The 23,186-nt window shown below is 41.8% G+C and overlaps 1 protein-coding gene across 3 annotated transcripts in view; it reads left to right on the top strand.

The window, feature by feature from the left end:
* Positions 1–1,119: 1,119 nt before the first annotated feature.
* myt1lb (myelin transcription factor 1-like, b) overlaps positions 1,120–23,186 on the top strand; it is a 79,033-nt gene continuing 56,966 nt past the window's right edge. Inside the window, exons 1-3 of one of the 3 annotated variants that reach the window (XM_088400622.1) lie at positions 1,120–1,560; positions 5,717–5,841; positions 15,068–15,186. The gene's annotated coding sequence lies outside the window, so the exon portion shown is untranslated. Of the gene's footprint in view, positions 1,561–5,716; positions 5,842–14,812; positions 15,187–15,444; positions 15,704–23,186 lie in introns of those variants that run through there. The other 2 variants (XM_088400623.1, XM_088400624.1) reach the window with 2 other exon arrangements.

Here is a 23,186-nt window from a genome sequence, read left to right as displayed (position 1 = left end):
AACACGATTTCTTTGAATATTAATAAAGGAATCAACCTTTTAAGTGACTCCTTTGCTTTTTTTTCACGCGCACTTTTGCCAGGAGTCACTCACTGACTTTTTATGAATAGTCGCCCATTCAAGATTTAGTCGAACGCTATTTCATATTTCCAAGAAAATCCATTTCTGCCTAGAACCTCAAATACAAACAACTTATTGTATTACAGCCACTTGAATAACACATGGGCCTCTATGTTTGAAGACAGAGCATCTGCGAGGTGGAAGTGCGGCAGAGTCTGATTTTCATGCAGGCGCAAGGCTGGCTGAGAATGTTTGCCAATTTGGAAGACTGACTCCACCAATCTGGTTGTTCTAATGCAGCGTTGGGAATGTCCTTGAAGGTAGCCTGCCGGCGTGGCCATGTGATGGTTGAGAGGCAATCGAAATTTACACCTGCTCAGACCACGTCTAAATGCAGGTGCAAGGTAGAGTGCTGGTCTAATGTGATTTGGGGGAATTTGCTCGGGGGCACAGGCGGACAGATACTGAGCTCTGAAAACATATTTCCATCTCCAGCGGTTGTTATCAGATCATTCTGTATACGCTCACATTGTCAGTCAAGCACAGATCGCTTTACAATGACAAGAAACAAATCCAGACAGGCATTTTAAAATAGGACACGGTAGCTATGGATACCCAGGCGCTCCCCCAACCCCTCTCCAGGTGGATTTCCCCGGGTGTCCTAAGACTTTTGTCCATATATTGTATCTGTCCACAGCTCTGACTGAGGTCAAAGTCAAAACAATATGAGCTTGACATTTACTTTTCAAGCAGTGCTTTCTGGGACGTGCAGCAAGGGTTCAAAGATTGCAGAGTGGTGTCAAACAGCCTTGAAAGATGATGTTGACTTTTCTCACATCATACATGGCAGTGCAGACACACACACACACATGAAGTTAAACTCCCCATTATATATTGATTCCGTTTGATGTTTTGATTCATTTGTCTTTGCGGGCCACATAAAATGATATGGCGGGCCGTATCTGGCCCCCGGGCCTTGGGTTTGACACCTGTGGTCTAAGTGAAGACACCTGTGTTCATGAAGTGGGTGTGGTTATAAAGAGCCCTCCTGCAGAATTAGTTGTTGCAGTGAGTGGTGTGTCAATAGAGCGGATAGCCCTCCTTGGCTTTTGTTATTTTTGTTGTTACCCACAAAGTTTGGTGCAATTGCAAAGGTTGCACACAAGAACCTGCTGCTGTATGAAACATAACATCCATGCAGGAATATTAGAGCACATGCTTAGGCCGGGGCTCACATGCATGACAAAAAAACATACACAATTGTTCCGTCTGCATGCCGACCCTTGTTTGATCAGAGCAGATCCTGTGCTGCTCTTGCTTGGTGGCAACAGAAAATGCTCGCCCTGCATAAATGTGCTCCGACGGAACACGAAAATGTTTAAAAGCCTACAGGCGGGAAGAAAAAGAGTGCTGACAGAAAGAGAAAAACACCCTGATGGTTGCTTCACATTACCTTGGGATCAAATGAATGCATGAGATCTGGAGGATGCTTCAGGGAACGTGAGTATGATGTCACCACAGCCGATAATTAGCTCTGCTCAAGTGAATGTGTTTTTTTGTGTCTCTGTATTCTTGTAAAAGTGTGGACCTGACATATACTACATACTTATTGGCTAATCACGGAGGAAGTTGGAATTTATGGGCACATTCAGGAGGCTGAATGTGCTCTGCTTCATTTCTGAATACAGATAGCAATGGCGCTCTTTGTCCTGCATCGGCACTCCTATTTTTTCTGAATAGAACTGAATCGAGACACTTTCAGTTTTTGGACTTATACCGAAGGAGAAATTGTGATTACATTATTTATTTTCCATGATGATTATTAAGGGATGTGTATAAAAGTTAGCTTGACTGTAACCCACTTGATTGGCTGTTGCATAACATTTTACCATTGAACAGCCACAGACAAGCTTTAACACACATGCAAATGAAAAAAAAGAAAAAGAAAAGGGAGCTGCACTCAGCGACGGTACCGTCAAACAACCCATCTATCAGACGTTTAAAAAAGGATCAGCCCTGTGGCTCTTTTCCCTTTTTTTACATAGAATATTTTCATATCATGTAAATCTAACGTTCACCTAGTTATTTCTGCATGCTTGAACATAAGCCTACACATATACACAATGTAAGAGGCCTGTTTACACGCTTCTACATACTGATGCGCTTGCACTTGATTATACAGGAGGCTTTGGGCCATAGCAAGGCTGTCGTTCCTGCCCATTGATCTTTAAAGGACCTTGTGCTCTCTGCATTCAAATAGCACCACGTGTTCATAGTGAATGCTATTAAAGCACACAGGTAAATGCGTAGATGTTTTGAAGAGGTTGTTTTGTCACATCTGATGGTGTTTATCCATCCAAATGATTTTGTTCTTTCAAAGTTATTTTGATTTTTCTTTTTTTAGATGTTTTTATGCTCACATAATTTGAATATTTTCTGCTTGTTGATATTCGCAACTCCACCGAACAGCCCTCTAATTTCAGGCACTTGGTCGGCGTTCTGTTTAAATTGTATCTTGCATGAACAAAAAAATGATTGACAGGTTGTATCGTCTAAAATTACTTATTTGAGAAATGGAATTGGGCTTTTGTAGGGTTGGAGTGTTACCTTAAAATATATGCATTATTATTATTGTAAATTCCTAATGTTGTAAATGTATATAGAGACTGTAAATTGATTGCACAAATGTGTGTATCACACATGACTTTGTGTCTCTCTGGTTTAAGTTAGGAGGGAGGACCTGAATCCTCTTTAGCATTCTATTTGATGTTCTTTGTGTAGCATCCTGCAGGCTGTGTCAGATCACACGTGCAGGACTGGTGTGCGAGCGCCACTTCTTCATACATTTGGAGGGAGTTGCTTATGTAGAACTTCTACACATCAACCATTGATGTGTGTTGGGTGTGTGGTGTAACAGAAAATACAAAAAAGAAAACTTAATCATAATGCCATCATTTTTATTGGCAAGGCATTTTAGGCATAAATCATGGATCCATAAACTTTCATCTCAAAATTATTACAACAGGAAAATAGTTCTTGGTTGAAAATCTTTTTTTTTTTTGAGTCATGCAGACAGCCCTCCTGCAATATGAACAGTTCACTGAGTATAAATTCATGCTACCATCAATGACCATGTCCAGGTGTGAAGAGAGAATTGTAGAGGTAATAATGAGAGAATACACAATGAGTATAATTTCAATCATGAATGATTCATTTGTTCCGGAAATTAGGACTTCATTTTTTTTTGTGTGTGTGAAGATTAGGTTTAATTGGAATCCAAATACTATAGAAAAAAATATCTTTGTGAGGTCAGATTAGTTTGAAGAAATCTGCAAATGATTCAACAAGTACAGTATGTGAGACTAAGGTTACTGAACTAATAATAATTTTAAAAAAATACAGTTTAATGTCTGTCATCCGTTGTCTGTTAAAAATGAAGCACAAAACATTGTTAGTTTTGACTCTACTGTAATTTTAATAGGCTTTTATGTGCATGCAATGCAAGTTTGAAATAGCATCATTTTGTATACCAACCTCAAACCTAGTCATAGTCCTGTAAATTTTTCAGCACATATTTTAAATCAGTAATTGATAAGTTTTTTTAATTGGCTCAGTGCTACGTATAGGTGAGCGAGCCCACTCTGGCTAGAACCATGGTACACTGCAGGCTGAAAAGCTTTGCCAAATGATGGCTCTGAGGACGCAATGACTGTGACCTTGGCTGAACTTGCGAGCGCTTGACTCCAGCTGGGCAACCATTAAAGAGCTCCACAACAGACGCCGCCCACTGAGGAGAGCCAGGGGTCACAATCTATACATGCAAACACTCGGAGACACACACATGCCTGTTGCCACACAGTAAGACAAACCGACACAATTACAGCAAGTATTTGCTTTGGATTTTCACTTTTTATGTAAAGAGTTTATTTTTCATCCTGTATGTCACTACCATACTTTTTTTATACCTTGTTGATTTTGGAGCTCTTGGATTGATGCATTGTTTGGAATTTAATATTCTCCCATGCTTTTTTATCTTCAGTCATGAGTTTGAATTTCTGCACTGGGTCACTGAAATGCAAATTTGGTCGCTTCACAATGACATTTTGTCAAACTACAGCCTTAAAATGTGACTGTACATGTCTCAGCAGTCATTTTAGAACATTGGGGAAGACTTGAGGCATATGGTGTTAATTGGTAGATTAAAAACTAGAGGCTGGCAAAAAGTCTCAAAACAGCGTTGCACTATCACGTGGAAACAGCGGTTATCAACGTTGTTGCAGATAGCTACTGTGGTGGGCGGCTGGCTGGCTCGCTCGCTCCTTGTCCTGACAGCAAAAGAGGAAGGCTAATTTTGTCTGTCTGCAGCCGACCCACTGGGGCTCAACACGGGCATGCTCCAGACACCATCTCACAGCATGCCACCTCTCTCGCTCGCTCCCCCTCTCTGAGGAAGCTGCTCAACTCCGACACCACAACCATCATTAAAGTGTTCTGGCTGATCACACGCTTTAATTGGATCATACCACTGACCTGGGCAAAAAGTGTGCCCTCTTAGCTCAGCTGCAGAACAAAGTGAACACACAAATAAACAAGAAATTGGAATAAAAAAATACAACAAGGCACAACTTAAGCATGCTCTGAAACAGTATAAAATATATAGACATTCTAGAATTCCTTCTAAAAGCTCCAGTTTGTAAAGCTATTAAATGAGTCCATCTTTTAAAGCGTATACAAGCATTGTTTGGCATCCACATGTTCTCCAAAGTGGAATGTAAAATTTCTAGGCGGCGGTTGTGCGCATTTCAACATTCTCTACGTAGCACCAAGGGACCTCAGTGGGTCGTTTCACTTTCACGCTTTGCTGGAGAAAAAAATGAAGACCATCTGACAACAGTTGCTGCAAGTCACCTTGGTGCTGCTTTTTATCTGGAGTAGCATAGCAGATGATTCAAGGTTGTTGCCACCACCAAAAGAAGATCTTATGGGACAATAGGCTTCCTCTCATCCACTATGCTGATTTTTATTTCAAACATCAAGAAGCAGCTCGCTGATAATGAAACCTTCAGCATTTGGGCTGGCTGAAAAAAAATGAACCATAATAAATATTGCTGGCAATGTCTCTCTTTTTAAAAGTGTAAAGAATACACAGGTTGTGTCCTAATAGGAGGGAAAAGTTAGACAATGCAAACATCATAATGTAGATCTCAAAAATGACTTCATGATGCAATAAGTTATACTGGAGCAAAAAAAAAAGTCGGACAGTAAAGACGTTAAACAAATTCACTTTAATAAAACCTGCTGTTCACTAACACCATGGGCCCTATTTTTGCAGACAGGCAACCGTGTGCTCGGCATAAAAAACGTTTCATTTAGGTGCTGAGGCAAGTCTAGTTTACCGGTCTTTTTAACTGCTCAGGTCAGAAATAGGAGCTGGTTCTGCTTCCTGATAAACTGTCTTTCCTTGCCCTTGGCTACAATGGTCCAAAACCTTCACACTACATATATACAGTCCAGTAGTAGATCATCGCTCCCCCTGAATAAAGAAAAAAAAAAAAGACAAACCCAAAACGCTGAACTCTGACCTCAGCAAGCGGAATATGTGCCAACTGTTTGTGCCCATAGACATACTTGCCTGTTTTTTTGTGTGTCCCTGCAGCCGTCTGGCACTCCTACTAATGACCTGACCTCGCCTGTTGCCAAGAAACCCACTCAACTATGTTGTATATTCATCACATACAATGGAGGCTTTGCATTTTTGGCACAAAGTCCATCGACATGGAGGTGAGTAAATCTCTTACTATTTCCATTGCACTGTACTGTTGGGTGCTGTATATTCATTATGAGCATGTATTTAAATCAAATAGTGCAGTGGTATTGGTCACCTTCCAGAAAATATATATATATATGTCAAAGACTTTATATTCAGTGCATAACTTGCTGTTTGAACCAGATTAGAAAAGAAATAATTTTCTCAAGTCAAAATTCCAAATGGATCATATGTGCATTATTAGTATGGAGGTTTATTGGGAAAACAGTTTTGGTAAAAAAAATCCAGTGGGGTTAAAAATGACACAATCTCAACTTTTTTGAATCTGGGGTTTGTAAAAATATATTTCTAATATGTTTCTAATTGTTACATCAACTAGTGTTTGCAGCATTGTTCTTTTAAAAGAGGGACTAAAAGCATAAGTGTCTAGCTGTTAGTAAAAGTGTTTGCTACCTTATTAGAGTTAGTCACACTGAAAAGGTGTTTTGTCACGCCAGTATAACATGCAGCAGTGATTTCTGAAGGCTTGCCTAAGGTTCACAGCATGAAACTAAGTCTCAACAAGTTCCCTTTGATTTTGATCGAAGTAATGGATTGCCAAATTGATTGTGATTGCTTGTGTGTGTGATTTTTATTCCCTTACCAAGCAGCCAATCAGCATGGTTCTTTCTTGGATCTCTGTTTTTTTGTAGTCAAGTGAATGAAGACAAACACTTCCAATAAATGTGGTCAGCCATGCATTCAGAGAGTGCTGTTGTAGCCAACTGTGAAATCTTACTGTAACCTTGAATAACCCAACATAGTTTAAGCTCTCAACACTATGAAAAAAGAAAATGAGCTCAAATGTGGGGCTGTGTGACCTGGCTTCTGTCAGCCATTCTCATTACCAAATATCACATTGGGTCAGACCATTTTAAAGCAAAAAACCTGAAAATATAAAATTCTAATTTAAGAAAAAAACCCAAAAAGGTGACTCTGCTCTGCTCCGAAAAACCAAGAACAGCTGACAACCTCATGATTCTATTCAATAAGCTCATTAAGAGCCTCCAGTGAATTAGTTTGTTTGGAACGCTGAGAGCTGCATACTGGGCTGTAGGTCCCCAGATTCGTCCTCCGTGCTGCCGGCCGGATATGTCCGACGTCATGCAGAGACGTAACCTCCACTGCAGCTGCAAAGACAAAAACTTGCCCTTCACTTTCTCCAAACTTTGCAGCAGCAAACACAGCGGTGCCAACGCCCACCTCCCGACAACCTTCTGTCGCACAATAACACGGCTTTTTCAACAATTTGATTTTCAGTCATGATCATTTTCAAGGTTTTCAAATCATGCAGATTCATTACCGCTTACAGGTCTGTTGTGGTTCAGTGCTGGTATTTTAGCTTTTGCCATGACTAGGATGATGTTGGAGAGTTTGAAGCACAGCCCTGAGGATCTGTCGAAGGTCTCTGTGAAGACTGGAGCAAATTGGTCAGTGCAGATTTTTAGGCAAAAAGGGAGACACTCTATCTGGCATATTAAGCACACCATCCTTCGCCTTCCGGGCCGCCTCCGTGAATCCATTGAGTGTTGCCACTTCTCCGATTAGCATCTCTGAAAAGCTCTGATTTGTTAAGTGATGGAAAAAAAAAAAGATCTAGAGCAAACTCCCTAGTGCTTAGCAAGTCTCGTGTACAGTGATGTGCGCTGACATTTATGAATGGTGAGACCTCTGAATTTGAATATGAAAATATGAATCCCACATAGATTAGCCTGTAGTATTTGTATTAAGGACCCCCTTGTCTCCTCAGAGCTCAGTCTTGGGACTACAACAAATGTCATTACATAAGTAGTGTGCTGTTTTGGTGCCTTTATTTAGATCATGCCCTATAACAGAAGTAAACACACTTTTTTTTTCTCGTGTGTTAAGTCGTTCACATTCGAACAATTGGTTACGATGTTAATAATCGTGGCCCATTATAGCACTTGGATTAGAAACTATTGTGGCGTAGTATCGCTTTGACAATTTTCTGAAGTGAGAAGCCCAATAGCTACTCATGTATATCTACCTTGATAGCTGCACAGTGGGCAAAATCTACACCTCATCTTCACATGGCGACTTGGACCCCCTGCGAGTGCGACAGTGGAAGAAATGGCGCAACTCTGCAGGAGTTGAAAATAGGGCGGGGGGAGCACAAGTGAGGAGAAAAAGAGGCTATGATTGCCAGCCAGCATGGAGCCTGTAATTAGCCTACTGCTGTACGTTGTCTTCACCTCCCAGCCATTCACACCTTTCCGTCTTACAAACCTGTGAAGGTTGATGGAAATTTGGAATCAACCATCGGAATAAACGCATAACTTATATTAAAATGATTTCAATGAATAAATAAAGGAGGTGTTGTCCTCCTCAATAGTTGTTTTTAAAGTGGTGTTTAGTTTTGTCATAATTGTGTTTTCTGTATTTTGTGACAAGAATTTTAACCACAAACTGATATATAACAAAGGATAACTTCGTTTTGGCGCTTAATTGAATTTTCATTCATTTCAAAGAGAAACATTATCTGGATTTATAAACCTTTCAGGTTACAAACCGGCTGACAAAATCAATTAGTCTTGCAACTTGAGTTCCCACTTTGAATTGCTTTGGACAAATTAAAACAATTATAGAAATGCCTGACCCCCCCCCCCCCCCCTCCCATCCTAGCCCCACATTAATGTTAATGAGTTAAGATTATTTTGCTGTAGGCTTCCAAGTGTGATGATCCTCTATAGCCCTTTTTTAACATCTCAACAGATTTGAGAAATCCTACAAGGTACACTTAAATATAATGTACGTGTTGTTTAATTCCTCCTGGAGTTTGCGGCGGTCTAGAGATGACCAACACAGCACACCACATAAATAAATAATAATAATAATACTTTGCTGATTTTGTTGAAAGAGGAGAATCAGGCTAACATTTTGTAGGTGATATGATTTTTTTTTTTTTTTTTTAATCTTACTGTATGGCTCCCATGGCTTACCCACAATGTTTTGCAGCTGAGTGGAGTGTATGTGCCCGTGTGTGTGTGTGTGTGTGGTCTCTCCTATCAAGCCATCCATTATTTACAAGTGGTTAAAATAGGACAGCCTGGGCTTCAAAGAGATCTGACTGAGAAACGCTGATATCTTCCTGGGTCTCCCACCTACTTTGGCTCCATCCTCTCAACAGCCCATTCCTAATGTTCCCCACCTCACTCCATTCTCCCAATTTTGATTCATCCCTGTTATTTTTTTTTCCAGTACCACTGAATTTCCTGTTTCCTTAAATCTCAGCAACATAGTGATCTGGTCGAATTTGATCTTTTTTTTTTACGACAATAAAACAATCCTGAATGTATTTTTTGTACCTCCTAGAATTTAATAACATGTCATATGGAGACTAGATTTAAACAAAAGTGACTTCATAAAAAAAGACATTCTTTTGTAGAACTTGTGTACACTGAGTCTGTCCTGATTCAAAGGTTACCTAATAAAATAAATGTTAGCTTTACTGTTTTCCTTTATTATTACCTCCACTTAAGTGCATGCTTGTGATGCAAAAAAAAAAAGATGACCCGGAACATACGCAGTGTGCATAGAAAATGAAGAATACATAAGGGTTAACAGTCAGCCTTCCACAATTCCTCCTTGCTCTTGTCATCCTTCCTGACTCACTCACTCACTCACTCACTCACTCTTTAAACTGCTCTACAGAGGAGTGTGTCCTCTCCTGCCGCCTTCTCTCCTCCCACTTGTTCACCACCCATTTCTATCTCTCTCTGGCCCCTCACTCATTTTTATGACTGTCACTGGAGCCTTTCTCGCACTCTCTTGCTACCTCTTCCTCTCCGTCTGTGTGTTTATGAGCAGTGCTATATTGAGAGCGTCTGGCAGGCAGACACGGAGGAAAAGAGAGAGAGAGAGAGAAGGGGGGGGCGAGTGCAGAGCGTGCAAGAGTGATGGAGAAACAATGACGGACTTGCCAAAGATACAGAGAAGGTGACATGATATCACATTTATTATACAACAATATACTATCTGCTTGATCTTAAAATAGTAGCTTCTTAATGAAGTGAATAGTCGAGTGGATTGTAACATGGGCAGTACTTTGCCAAGCTGGAGTTGTTGCTAACAGAGTTATGTGCAGTGCCTGGACGACGTGTGACAAACACAAAGAGTTACCGTCTTCTCCGTCTGCACTTCCAGAGAGATAATACACACGCGTGCACACATATATCACTCCTGTCTGGCCCCATTTTTTTATCTCTATTTTTTTTTTATTAAAAGAAACCACTCGAGAAAGAACGCCAGAAGGCGTGACTGACGAGGTGCACGGTGGCCCTTATGCTGACTTGTCTCTTATGGGCTTCAGTTGCTTTGCTGCAACTATGGTGGAATAGCCACTTCCGGAAATACGTCAATGAAGAAAATAATGGCCAATGGATGTGCCTAAGACTAACAAACTGAAGCATAACCAAGAAGCAAACCGGAGGAAAACATTGTGTGTGCCAATCCAGACTTTTCATGTAGCATTTTTTTTTTTCTTTCTCCCAGCTATGACACATGGCTGGTATTTGTTTTACACAATTCCTTCTATTGAGTATCTGGAGTACTTTTTAGTTCTTTTGTTTGATCTTAGGATTTCTTTTTGAGTTTGTTTAGTCAGCTTTTCACATATTGACCAATTTTTTTTCTTGGATTCGTACTTTACTATTGCTGTCATGACAGAAAAAGCAGACCAGAGACAAATAGTCATGCTCCAAGATTCTGACTTGCACCTTGCGTTCCCGCAACATTTGTACACTTGTGCGCAAGTCAGCAACTCTCATGTTTAAATATTTGAACTTGCCCAAAATGGCATAAGCTCTTGTGAAGAGCTTGACAGAGTCAAGTAAACTTTGAGCGGCGACAGTACCCCACTTGGCCCGTCCCATCACGGAAGGGTTTGATTCACAGGACTGACAACCTTATTATGCGGCACACTTATTATTGATATTACGCCGCAGAGGCGCGGTTGCCATGGTCACAGAGCGAGAGACATTTAATTTTCTCTCCTCCATCATCATTATCTATGGGGCCATCTGTTGTGGAAAATGAATTCAGCCTCATTTGCATGACTGATAAGCACATTCTCATTCTTTATCTGTCCCACAGAAGGTCATATGCCATGGATTTCGGGGGTAAAGAGAGAGAGAGAGGGGAGGGGGCCCTGTGAAATGATGCAAGGTTTTACTTTTAGGAATAAGGTGTACAGGATCGTTGGGGGTGCGTGTGTGTGTGTGTGTTTGAGGTGTTAATGCGCGTGTGCCTGCATAATCTATCGGCACGTCGGATGTTTATGTATGCCCTCTTGTTTATACTCATGCCATGCCTTTGTTCTCATTTGGATGCTTCTGAATTTGCATAAGCACGTTTGTGTGTGGGTGCCACTTTTGCATGCAGACCAATTTAATTTTTTTGGGGGGGGGGTGGGCTGTGGATGTTTTTGTTATCATATAGAAATAGATTTTTTTAAATATACACTTTATGTAGTTAATGGTATATAGAAATAGAATCCATTAAATATAAATGCAGCAAGCGAGAGTGAATGTTTGCTGCCTCTACCGATGCCCTTTGATTGACTGCCAAGCAGTCCGGGGTGCAATCTGCCTTTTGCCTGTCAGCCGGAGTCAGCTCCAGGTCTCTGCGACCCTGAGCTGGACAAGAACAATAGCATAATGAGAGATGGATGAATATTTATGTAGTCTTTACATAAAAGTTACCTAACCATTTGAATAACAACTGATATAATGGCCCAATTCACATGATCATCTTTGGGAAACAATATCAATTTAATGAAATATTTATTGTCAGATTCTATTTGAGTGATGCAAAATATTTGCCACAATAATGTACATATCAGAAGATAAGAAGTATCTTCGCTACTTATACTACTTGTTCTTCTTCCCTGTGGCACCACGCTGCCCATCACGGGTCAGTCCGTGTACCGTTGCAGACTTGTGGCTTTGGGGTCGAAACTGGTGATTGTCGATAGAAATATCGTTAAGTGGGTGGTGTGCTGCAATATTTTCCGCTGGATTTTTGTTTCAGCCCACGCAGTGAGTCTATTGTTCGCACTTATCTAAAGTTACTAGAGGCTAGTTGCTAACTTTGTTTGACATTTTGGAGTTGGTTGACACCATGTAGTTGGTCTCTAATTGCATTATTCTACATTCTGTCAGAATGTTTCAGAAATGGAGTTCAGACTTCCACCAACTTCTATGTACATCTTATACGATGACTTGATGGCTAAAGATTAAGTGTGCAAGTTTTGGTGCAAAAAAAGTTTCTTTGAAATAGTTTACAAGGTATACCAACTTTTTAAATGAAACAGTATAAGTAATCACCAAAATACTATAATGCTAAATAAAGTATTTAGAAGCAATTTAACCCAAATATTTTTAATGCTAACACTGTATTTGTTATTATCAATTTTAGATTGGCAGTTTTATTAAAATACAATTATTTTAAATCCTGAACAAGAAAAAAAAAACAGGTTTGCTCGAATCCAGTTCTTTAATTAAAAGAGTTTAAAAGCCCAGTAAGCCGTCTCATTGCAGGTCCAGAATACTAATTCCTCATTCCTGTAAATTCCTGATAAAACTTTGAGAGCGCACAGAAACGGAAGAGTTGCCATTGCAGCAACTGGTGATACTGCATGGTCATGGAGATAAATAGCTTGTGGTGTTCTAATAAGGCTGACCTGCCATTGTACAACGGGTCACTGTGACCTATATTTCACAAATGAGGTTTTGGAATAATCAAAAAGAGAATGATCTCATCTTCCCACTGATATATCAACCATTATGCTTTGCTACGGCGGAGTTAGCCGGGCTTCTGCAGAGGCACATTTGTAATCATGACACATTATGAACAGCAATAGACCAATCAGAGGGCAGTATTTACAAAACAATTGTTACTATGCCAGTTTATGGTGATTATATTTATGCAGATCATTTTTTTGAATGCTTCACGGTGTGTGTTTCATGACACTTTAAAGGAAATGAAATTGGTTTGAAGCTTGACCTACCCAAGCAATATTGCCCCGCATCTCGAAAGCTACCTGAGCAAGTTCAGACTCATTTTGCTTCGGCGGCTCACAAATTTGTTAAGCACTGTAATTGCAAGTTGCCTCTTCTTGACACTGTATGTCAAAAGGTTAAATGGTGATTACGTCTGCCATAAAGAGCTTTTCATCTGTGGTGTTTAGATCACAGCACAGGTGAGTGCTTCTTTCCTGGTTTCCTGGTCGAGGTCCTCGCAACGGCACTATTCAATTGCCAGGGCACTAATGTATCCATCCAATGAATGCGTATGTATGTGTGTGTGTGTGTGTCAATTTGTGTGCCGTTCTTTCATGTCATATTTGTCATTCCACACTCTTTAACACACGACCAAGTACACACACACACACGGAAGCAAATGATGATATGAGGTTAAAGCTTGTTATTCCTCCTGTCTTCCTCTCAATGCAGCAGCAATGCAGTTTCTCCTCCCTGAAGATTTGACTCTTCCCGCGCTCCTTTTCTCCCAGCAGCTCGTCTCCCTCAATCCCAGTGAACAACAAGTCTTCACCTTCTCCCACGCTATTATCTTGAGTCCCACACCACACTTTTTCCTCCTCCTTCCCTTCCCTGCTCTCTGCTGCAACTCGCTTTTTACTCTGCAACATCCACATCTCCAAACTCGGTAACATCTCTTTCCCTCCGTCCCCCCCGCAACCATCTCGTCCTTCATTTTCTGTACACTCTCGAAACAACACCGAGCGGTAGACGTACATGAAGTGTGCCAAGTTACAGTAAAAAGCCTTGACAAAATCAAATTCAAGCCAATAATATTAAGAACTATTTTGATTGACAGAGCACTTATGCCTTGACACAAATGACTGTGAACCCTGAGTTTGATGAAAGAATGAGATTCAGTAAACAAAAGAAAGTACCGTGTACTGAGATGGTGTACCTAATGAAGAGTCCGAGGAGTATACGATAATTAATGAAATTTGTCATTAGTGGACATTGCTCCACTTTTGTTTATTGGTTTAACAATGAATTAATCATGCTGAATTGGCATTAACATAGCCAAATAAGAAGTGGAATTTACTAATACAGTATCGGATGCCCTAAGGGTGTCTGTGTGTCCCAACCCACCAGAGTAGTTATCATGTCTTCCTCAATAGCCTGGCAGCATTGTTGCAAATAGCTGTTTGTTTTCCGAAGAAAGGAAAAAAACAGTGGTATGCCATTTTATTTTGTCATGAGGAAGATTGAAATAATTTCCCCTTTCTTCTTATTGGCCATGTTCTTCTCTTGCTCCATTTTATTGTGACTGATCACAGCTTTAAAATCAAAACACACGTGCAGAGGTCAGCGATGTGACATCATGCAAGGTGTCAATTTCAACTTGGACGCTTTTGCAAACAACTGTATGTTTTTCCCGAAAATTCCAAATTCTATGAGCCTTGTTTGAGGTTCCGTGTTTGTAAATGGCACATCCCCAGACGGCAACTGCATCTTTTTCCTACTATTTCACCTTGTGTATTCTTTATTCAACCCCTAAGAATGATAAAGAAAGCTTGACTTATACGCCTGCATCTCTTTTATATACGGCATAAAAATAATACCAGTATGCGGGAGCCGCTTTAAGGACACACCAAAACGTGTCTCGGGATTAAATGCACTGCACATATTTCGCATGAGCCCGCCTGCCCGCCCCCCCATCATCTCTCGTCTGCCGCTCTCGCCTTCCCTCGCTCCCTCCCTCCCTCCCTCCATCGCATCCCAGGGCCCGTGGGAAGAGCAGACTCTGGGAGCAGACAGTCTGCAGCCCTAAATATATGTATAAGAGGGAGAAGGGGAAGGGAGGGCACATTAGCAGGCAGAGGAGCAAGGGAGAGCGAATGAAGGGATGGAAGGAAGGAAGGAGGGAGGGAGGGAGGGAGCACATACTGAGTGGTGGAGGACATACATTGCACAGTGTACAGAGAGAGCTACAGAACTAGGAGGGGAGAGGAAAGCAAAGCAAAGAGGGAGCATTTGGGGTTTCAACTCACATCCCTCCTCCTCCTCCTCCGAGAAAACACATGCTCACACACACTTCCACTCTCTCTCTCCCTGACACACACATATGCATAGACACACACACACAGGCAGAATTGCTTTAGGGTATACCAGTCGGCTTTGGCAATCCTCCCCTTTGTTGTTTCAGCTATTGGTTAGTCTCGGCGGCAGCGTGGCGTGCGCCTCTTTCGTTGGGGAGGGTGTTTTGTGTTTGTGGAGTCTACCGGGCAGTGTATGGAAAGGATGCAGCTAACGGGAGCCGGCCGGGTAAGTCCGTTCCTTCCTTGCCTTGCCTGTCTTTCTTCATGCTTGCTACTCTCCATCGCCTGTGAGCTCCACCAAGCTCTCATCTCTTGCTTCCTCAGCCTCTTTCTCAGTCTGCTTGACACCGTCTCCTCCCAACTGTGCTCTCCCCATCCCCGCTTCCTCGACTCTCTCTCTCGCTCTCCCCCCTCCGCTCCCTCTCTCCAGGCTGTGCCTCATTGGTGTGTCCTGATTCCCTTTTTCCATTAGGCTCCGGGCCCATTGGTCGCCCGCCTTCCAACCATTATCTCCACTCGTCCAGCCCTCTGTCATCCTGTCTCCCTCCGCTCTGCCTTCTCCCATTCCCAGTCATCTCCGAAGTCGTAAAATAAAATGAGTTTGCGTGCAATGCGGGAGCAGAAGTTTGCACTGAGCGCATTAAATGAATCGGGGGAGAAGTAAAGGGAAGGCTGTCAGAAAGAAAGAAAGAAAGACAAGGAAGCACATTTTGGAGAAAAGTTGAACCAGAAGACTGCAGCTGGTATGTAACTTGCACTTCTCATAAAGATAAGCAATATTTACATTTTGGACAGAAAGCAACACATGGTTGGCCTATTGTTGTGTGTGGATAGTTGATCTTTCTCGCATGTTGACTTGAAAATGATCTGAATAATGCAATACACATTTAAAAGTTTGTTTTCAAAGTTTTTTTTTCTATAGTTATTAAGTGAATAACTCCATGCAAATGCTCTGCCTTTGGGATGTTCTTTACAAATGACATTTTGCAGAATTTTTTCGCGCTTTGATATTTTTTAAAAGGGTTGCTTTAGTTGTCATCTGAGAGGATGCAAGGATATTGTTGCATTTGTTTTGGACGGAGCTGTGAGTGCCTGCAAATATAACTCAAGACATATAAAAAAAAAGATAAACAAAGAGAGCTGCTTATATTTTCGCTACCTCACCCTGCAAATTGTTCCAATGCATCAACTATTATCAAGACTTCTAATTGCGCTCATAAAACAGGAAGAAGAGTTATAGAAATTATTTGTAAACCTATCAATATTAGCACAATATTGCGCAATAATTCGTCAACTAATTAATTGGCTACAAAACCGTATGTTTCATCCTCTTTGAAACAAAGAGGATGCTGTGAAATTGTGTCCATTTTTCTTTGCACAGTCACCAGGTGGGGACAGCTGACTTGGCATAAAGTGAGAGCATGTTCTTTGGGGTCTTCCTCCTCTGCTAATATCTTTGCTTGTTAAGAGGAGACTGGTGTTGTCGTGCGGCGGCCGGCGAATGTGTCGCACCGCTACGGTGCCTGATGTGCTTTGCGGCGGGCGGACAGGAAGACAGGCCCCACTGATTCAATTAGAGAGGGAAATCACGCTACCCTGCTTGTACTGAGAGCAACATTACACGGGGACCCCCAGCCAACCACTGCCCCTCAGCCCTCTCGCTCTCTCTCTCTTGCACTCTCTCTCTTGCTCTCTTCTGCTCCTTTTCTCTCTGTCTCTCTCTCTGTCTCTCTCTCTCTTTCCCTCTTTCTCCCTCACTCAACTGTCTGGTCAGAGCTGCAATATATATATCACTTCCCTTAAAGTTCCACTTTGGCCGTTGATATTATAATCAAACACTGTTTGGTGATGAGAGACAAGTTTAGTAGAAGACAGACAATCAGTGACATTCTTTACTCCAGTCTCAGGATGGCGGAAAAAGTGAGTCCACTCCCTTCTACTGCAGCCTAATGAATTGCAAAAAGCCCTCGGGGATCTCCTGCATGCAAATAGCAGTGAATGCTAGTGGTTGGTGGTGTAGATGACGAATGTGTTCATTAGCCCCGAAGAGTTGTTCAAAAAATTTCTGTTTCAGTCTGTAGATTAACTTTTGTGTTTGAGACATTGAAAATTGACCATTTTGATCAATATGTCAACTGAACTTTATTTTGTTTGATTTTAATGTTATCATTGTATACTTGTAGACATCCGTGAATACATATTTGGCGTCAGATTGGCCTCTAGCTAACCAATCAGCGAAGGCAACAAGAAGCTGACAGAAGTTGACAAACGGCAAAGAATAATGCAAGACAAATTCTTGACAAAGTTCGAGAAGATACCTGGGGAATCAACTTGCTCTTCCAGTCTTCTCAATGACGTGGTCAGGCAAGGGCAGAGCGGGGATTGATCCATCTGAGCAGACACAATGTCAATACTGATGTCTGCTCAGTGTGAGATGTGGTTGCTCTCGTGTCCTTCACTGAAATCTCCCTGCAACGTTTGATATATAGCCGCCATCAATTAAGCCGCCTTCATCATTGAACTCTATATACTCTTATTCTTACCCCAAAAATGACATTAGCAATTAGAATGTTTGAACATCAAACAATTACAAAAAAAATCAAATGTCACACAGCTAAAATTTGTCTTTAAAATATTCTCTCTGACGAAAGTCAAACTGTTCTACTTTCTTGACGTGGATTTGACATCGCTGAATGGAAATGACAAAAATCAAACATGCTGCCATCTAAAAATTCCAAACTAGCATTGCTTGGCCTTTTTTGTGGTACAGTATTTGCTGTCTCAAAACAATTTTTAATTCATTGGAGAAACGAAAAACGCGAATTGGGAATAAACTAAACTTGTGACATCATCACTGGGAGCTTTGTGCTGTTTGTTATAAGCAGACTAATTTGCTTCGACGCCATTTAAGATGGCAAGTGTTCACCCACAACGTTGAGCAAAGTACGGAACATGTAACATCCAAACACACAAAAAAATTAATTATTAACATGTTACCAGAGGAAGCGGACTGTCTTGTCGTCTCGGCTCTGCCTTCGTGTTTAAGCGTCACCCATTTTGTCGCTTTACCTTGAATGTTTGGGTGAATTGCAAAACGCCTCGGTTCTGGTGCAGAGAAGAGACAAAAGGGGTGGTATCGGGACTGATCCTAAATATTTAATGCGGGGATTATCATCGCATCTGCCTGTTATTTGCATCTAAGGTCCGTAGCCAGACAGGAATTTTGATGTGGGTATCCCTCTTGAGATAGCACGGGAGTCCACCATGCACACACACGGCCGTGACTCTCCTCGGGGAAAACATGATCTATCTCCTGGCGGGCAGGCCAATTAAAAACCAATCAGGCTGCATGAAGTGCGCTGGTAATGGGAAAGCCACAGTGGTGGAAGTGGGCCTGATAAATGGACACTTTCACCTTGTGGCATAACAGCCTCCCACCAGCATCCATCACCCTCAGGGACAAGGCTCTCCTACATGCCACTCGCTGCCACTGTGCAATATACTGTACGTACACTCGCTGACCACAACATCAGGGACAACTGCAAGATCTAATGCAAATGAAAAAAAAAAGTCTTTCATGACAAGAAAATTCATTTGGTTTTACATCCTACTGATTATTTTGATAATGGCAAATGAATTTTACTTTTTAATAAGAGCCGCGGACAATGTTATTCAATACAGCTGTACATTAAGTGTACTGCAAACTGAAAAATATGTTTAAGGAACAAAAGTGGAAAAAAAAAAATATCGTGATGGTTATCTGTGTTTAGTATTGTGGCAAGCGATAGTTTTGATTAGCGGCTCAGTAGATGGCAATGAACTTCCAGGGAAACATAAGAGCTTGTCATTACAATGGAGAAGTCAAATATTTATATGATTTTTTTTTAGTAACGAAAAGGAACATATGGCAACCTCAAACTGCAGAAAACAATTTCTGCAGTTTTCTCCATCTTGACAGTATTGCAACTGAACTGTACCATTTGCATTCTGGTGTGGGAGGAACAAACTCATAGTCACTAAAATGGCAAAACGATCGACTCAATCCCTTGATATGCTTTCTGGATGTGTCGGGTTGTTTGTGGCAAACTTGACACGTATACTATTTAAGGCGCCCTTGCTAAATACAACTGAAAACACCGTTTTTGTATCTTTGCCCTCCGGTTCTAAAGTAAGGCCGCTTGAAAAGCAAACTATTGAAGAGTGTGTGTGAGGGGATTCATTCCATTTCAGAAGCTGCTGTGACCTACTTCACACAGCCAGGCAGCTGTAAATAAGGATTTTCATAACCTGGTTTAGCCTTTTCCCATCAGAAACGCAAACGGCGTCTTGAAGATTGTTGTAAAGAGCACCAGAGTCGCCGTTTTGACTGTCGCTATGATATCTTCAAAGCGCTGACCTCGGGACTGCGTGAGTTGTTTTTGGGCCGTTACATTTTGCTTTTTATTTTTCTGTTCATTTATTTTAGAATGAAAAGAAGCTTTGCCATTCAAGTCACGTTAGAAAAAAAAAGTTGCTCAATCAGGTGGTTCCATTTTTGTGGCACTGTGTTCTGTTGTTCTCCTTTCAATTTAACACACTAAGATATTCTCGCAAGCCCAAGCCGAATGTAAACAAATAAAAGATGAATAGCATCATACTATTATCCCCAAACTGACCCTTAGGTCTGCCTACATCTCAGCTCAGCTATTCAAGCGAACATGGACTGATAATAGCAAATGATTACTAAACAGGCATCCATTATTCACGAGAGGTCACAAGCTCCTTATTTATGCTTGCTCCATAAATCTGATTTGTCACTTTTGATCTCACTCTCCGTCATATCTGCAATATTGGGTGAATATTACGATGTTTGATGGGTAATTGACGATGGCATGCGACAGCGGTCAAGACGAATGTTCGCTCGATGGGAGCAGTCGGTGGGGGGGGTGTACCGAAGGTGAGTCAGGCGAGACGACAGATAAGTGGGGATCCAGTCACCGGTAAGAGAAGGAAAATACAAACGATTATAAGCGCCCATGACCGACAGGGGGCTTGAACATCAATGTTCTCCATCCAAGTGGACATTCTCAGCTAGGAAATAGACAGCCGTTAGATTTATAATTATTTATAGAACTTTAGGATGGCCATAAAGTGTGTAGGTATCTTTTTAGCCTCATTCAGTGCCGTTTATAGACGTCAAAGATATTAACTGGGTTGGCAGTGAATAAGTTCATGTGATATCATCATGTTTGCATATAAATTTGAGTGGGGAAAGCGAGGCACGGGAAGGAATAGAATCCCAAAACGTGTATCGACTAAAGAGGACATTGGAGTGCGCTGTATTTATTTCAGTCACCGCTCCGAGTGCTTATTGTGAGAGACAATGGAATAAATGATTCTTATGATCACATTGTTATTGTCGCGGACAATGAAGCAGACGATTTGAATTACCGTATTATCCTCTCGGTCTTTTTGGGCTGTCGTGACATTTTCTGTGCAAACAAAGCTCGTGTGAATAAATGAAAATTGAAATAAAAGTAGTGGTTTGGTCAAGCATGAGCCTGTAAGGGTGTGTGTGTGACAGCACTGGGAGGAGGCAGCCAGGCAGACATGATGTGCTCTGAGCCGCAGCGTCTCTGTGAGGGTGGCCTGACCTCTGCCTTCAGCTCCGCTTCACAGGACAGCAGCAAATGAGAGGTGTCATTGCATGACAGCAGCACAGTCCCTCTTAAGGACTGACGGCTCCTCCAACACACACACATGCGCCAGCGTGGAATCCAACGTGCAAATAGGCCGCCACATATGTACACAAGCATGCAAGACGAGGGGAACGCTCGCCGCGATTGGCGCCGAGTCAGGGATACGATAGATGCAGATAGACTTTGGTTGGAGCTACTCCAGATGTGTATTTTGTCATGAGGTTTGTCCAAGTTTTGCTTGTCGCACATGGATTGAAGGCAGAGGGCATCCATCTTACGTTGCCATTGTTACTGAGAACTTCTGTTGTTTTTTTTCTGAAATAAATGTGATCTAAGTGTGCATTTTTCAAAGAAGCGAATTTGTCTTGATGGGCTTCAATGACAGCTCCGCGTGGCATTTATTTTGGTTATCAAAAGTGTGGTACTATGGTAGTTGCAGCAGCGGCGATAAATTGGATTACATCACAGGTAGCATTTGAAATCGAAATATAAGGAACTCTACCATGTATGATGCATTGCACTTTGGTTTCCATTGAAAATGAGCATTGTTATCCTTCTACAGGCAACCCTTTTTTTTTTTTTTTTATCTTATTCATCTGTACATAATGTCATGGCGAGTACGTCTCTGCTGTGACTAAAGCGTGGACTCAAAGTAGAGCACAGCCACCTGCCACCTGGAGACCTCCTCCGCCAAAACCACTGACAAGGCAACTTTGAGCCTTCATGTTCAGTCCCTCCAAGACACAAACACTTAAACACAGGCGCATGCACGCATGCACGATTATCCTCATGTACCCTCTCCTTGCTTGTCCTCCCTTTGCTCCCTCTGTCAAGCTCCTTTATCTCAGCCTGACTGTCTCCCAGAATCCTGTGCATCTCTTTATTTTTTCTTCTCTCCAGCTCGCGACCCCCCCTTAGCCATTTTGCTCTTCTGCTGCCGCCATGCATCTTTATCGTTATATGATTTTCCGTAGTAGGATTTCCTCTGTCCTGCTAGATGATTAGCTCAAATGTCTGTTAGTGGTGGGTGGCGGTGGAAGTGTTCCCATCGTTTCTCGCAGTTAACGAAGGGGGCCGGATGGCATATTTACCGATATCAGGACGGGTTGCTATTGCTCCTCATATCCTCCCCGATCCGGGATCATCAATTGCACCCCGCTTTCCCATGCATAACAAATCAGACCCACCAGACAAGCATGTGGTGATTTTCTGCAAAACATAGAAGCAATTGAAGCAGGATTCTCCCCCCTTTATTATTGCCGAAATGTATTCAGGTCATTGCCAGGGCATCGTTGAACACAACTTTTTTTTTTCTTTTCTTGTGCTGAGCTCCGGTGTTAGAACCTGTGTACCTAAGTCCTGAATTAAACGCACTCCACATTTGAGCTCTTTAGTCTCAGCGCCGGCCGCCCCTCGCTTCCCCGACCAAGGTACTGGCCTGTTCATGTAAGTGACCTAATTTTCCTGCTCGGCCCAGCATTTTCTGCTATGAGCTGTTCCAAAATAGAACGGCTACAGCAAAGCATGGCTTTTCTCATTTCCATCTTGCATAACAGGAACCAAACACCCCCTCCTCGCTCTCTCTCTCTCTCTCTCTCTCTCTCTCTCCCCTCCACCCATAGCTCAGAAGCAAAATGGCACATCCTCTCACAGGCTTAATATCTACCCCTTCCCTCACAGAGGAAGTTGTTGAATTTAATGAATTCATTTTCTTTCCACATCTCATCTTTATAGTACCTCTTTTACAATGTATGCAGCGCTAGTTTAGTAAAATACTAAATCTGCCTTTCTCACAAGCATTACGTTTTACAAATCTTGTAAGCCATTCCCAGTAAGATGATGAAAAAAATGAGTTCTAAATGCCCTTAGCTGACACAACCATTTCTATCCCAGTACACCAACTTTCCTGTTCCAAATCATACACTAGTTAACTCAACTTGACGTGACATCACAAGAACTGGACCAGATACATTAGCCAGGACACAAGGACCAGATGAATATTTTTCTTAACGCAACTTTTGCTATAACAGACATAGACGCTAACAATAAAACCACAATAAGGGTTAAAGTCCGTACTGCACGTACTTTCTGTTGTTGCGTTGGCTGTAGATGCAGATAATAAGAAGTAGAGGGTTGAGAGCACAATCATTATTTTATCCATGGCAGCAGTGCTTCTTAACGTGGTCTGTAGGGCATCTCAACAAAGCTAATGTAGAGAAATGGAAACAGATGGAAGGCTTGATTATTTGATCTGCAAAGACCTCTTGGTGGGCTTTGTAGTAGCTTGACTAGACTGCTTAGAGGCAAGAGAGTGGGTTGGATTTATGCGCGTGTGTGTTAATGTGCAATAGTGTGGGTGGCTGTTGTGTGCCTGCCTGCCTGCCTGCATGCATGCGAGATCTTGCTGGCCCATCTGTTCGCATGTTTGAATGCATCGCACGTGCCTACATGCTCACCTAATAATCATCATAAAATGATTGGTCACACACTTTTTAACACACACCATTCTAATTATGACGGAACAGTGACATTTATGCAGGTAGAAAAT

This window comes from Syngnathus floridae, chromosome 16 (genome assembly GCF_059516105.1).
Source record: "Syngnathus floridae isolate MCC-2025c chromosome 16, RoL_Sflo_1.0, whole genome shotgun sequence".
Taxonomy (NCBI): domain Eukaryota; kingdom Metazoa; phylum Chordata; class Actinopteri; order Syngnathiformes; family Syngnathidae; genus Syngnathus; species Syngnathus floridae.
The sequence above is the reverse complement of the archived record's forward strand: the minus strand, read 5'-3'. Positions and strand labels throughout refer to the sequence as shown.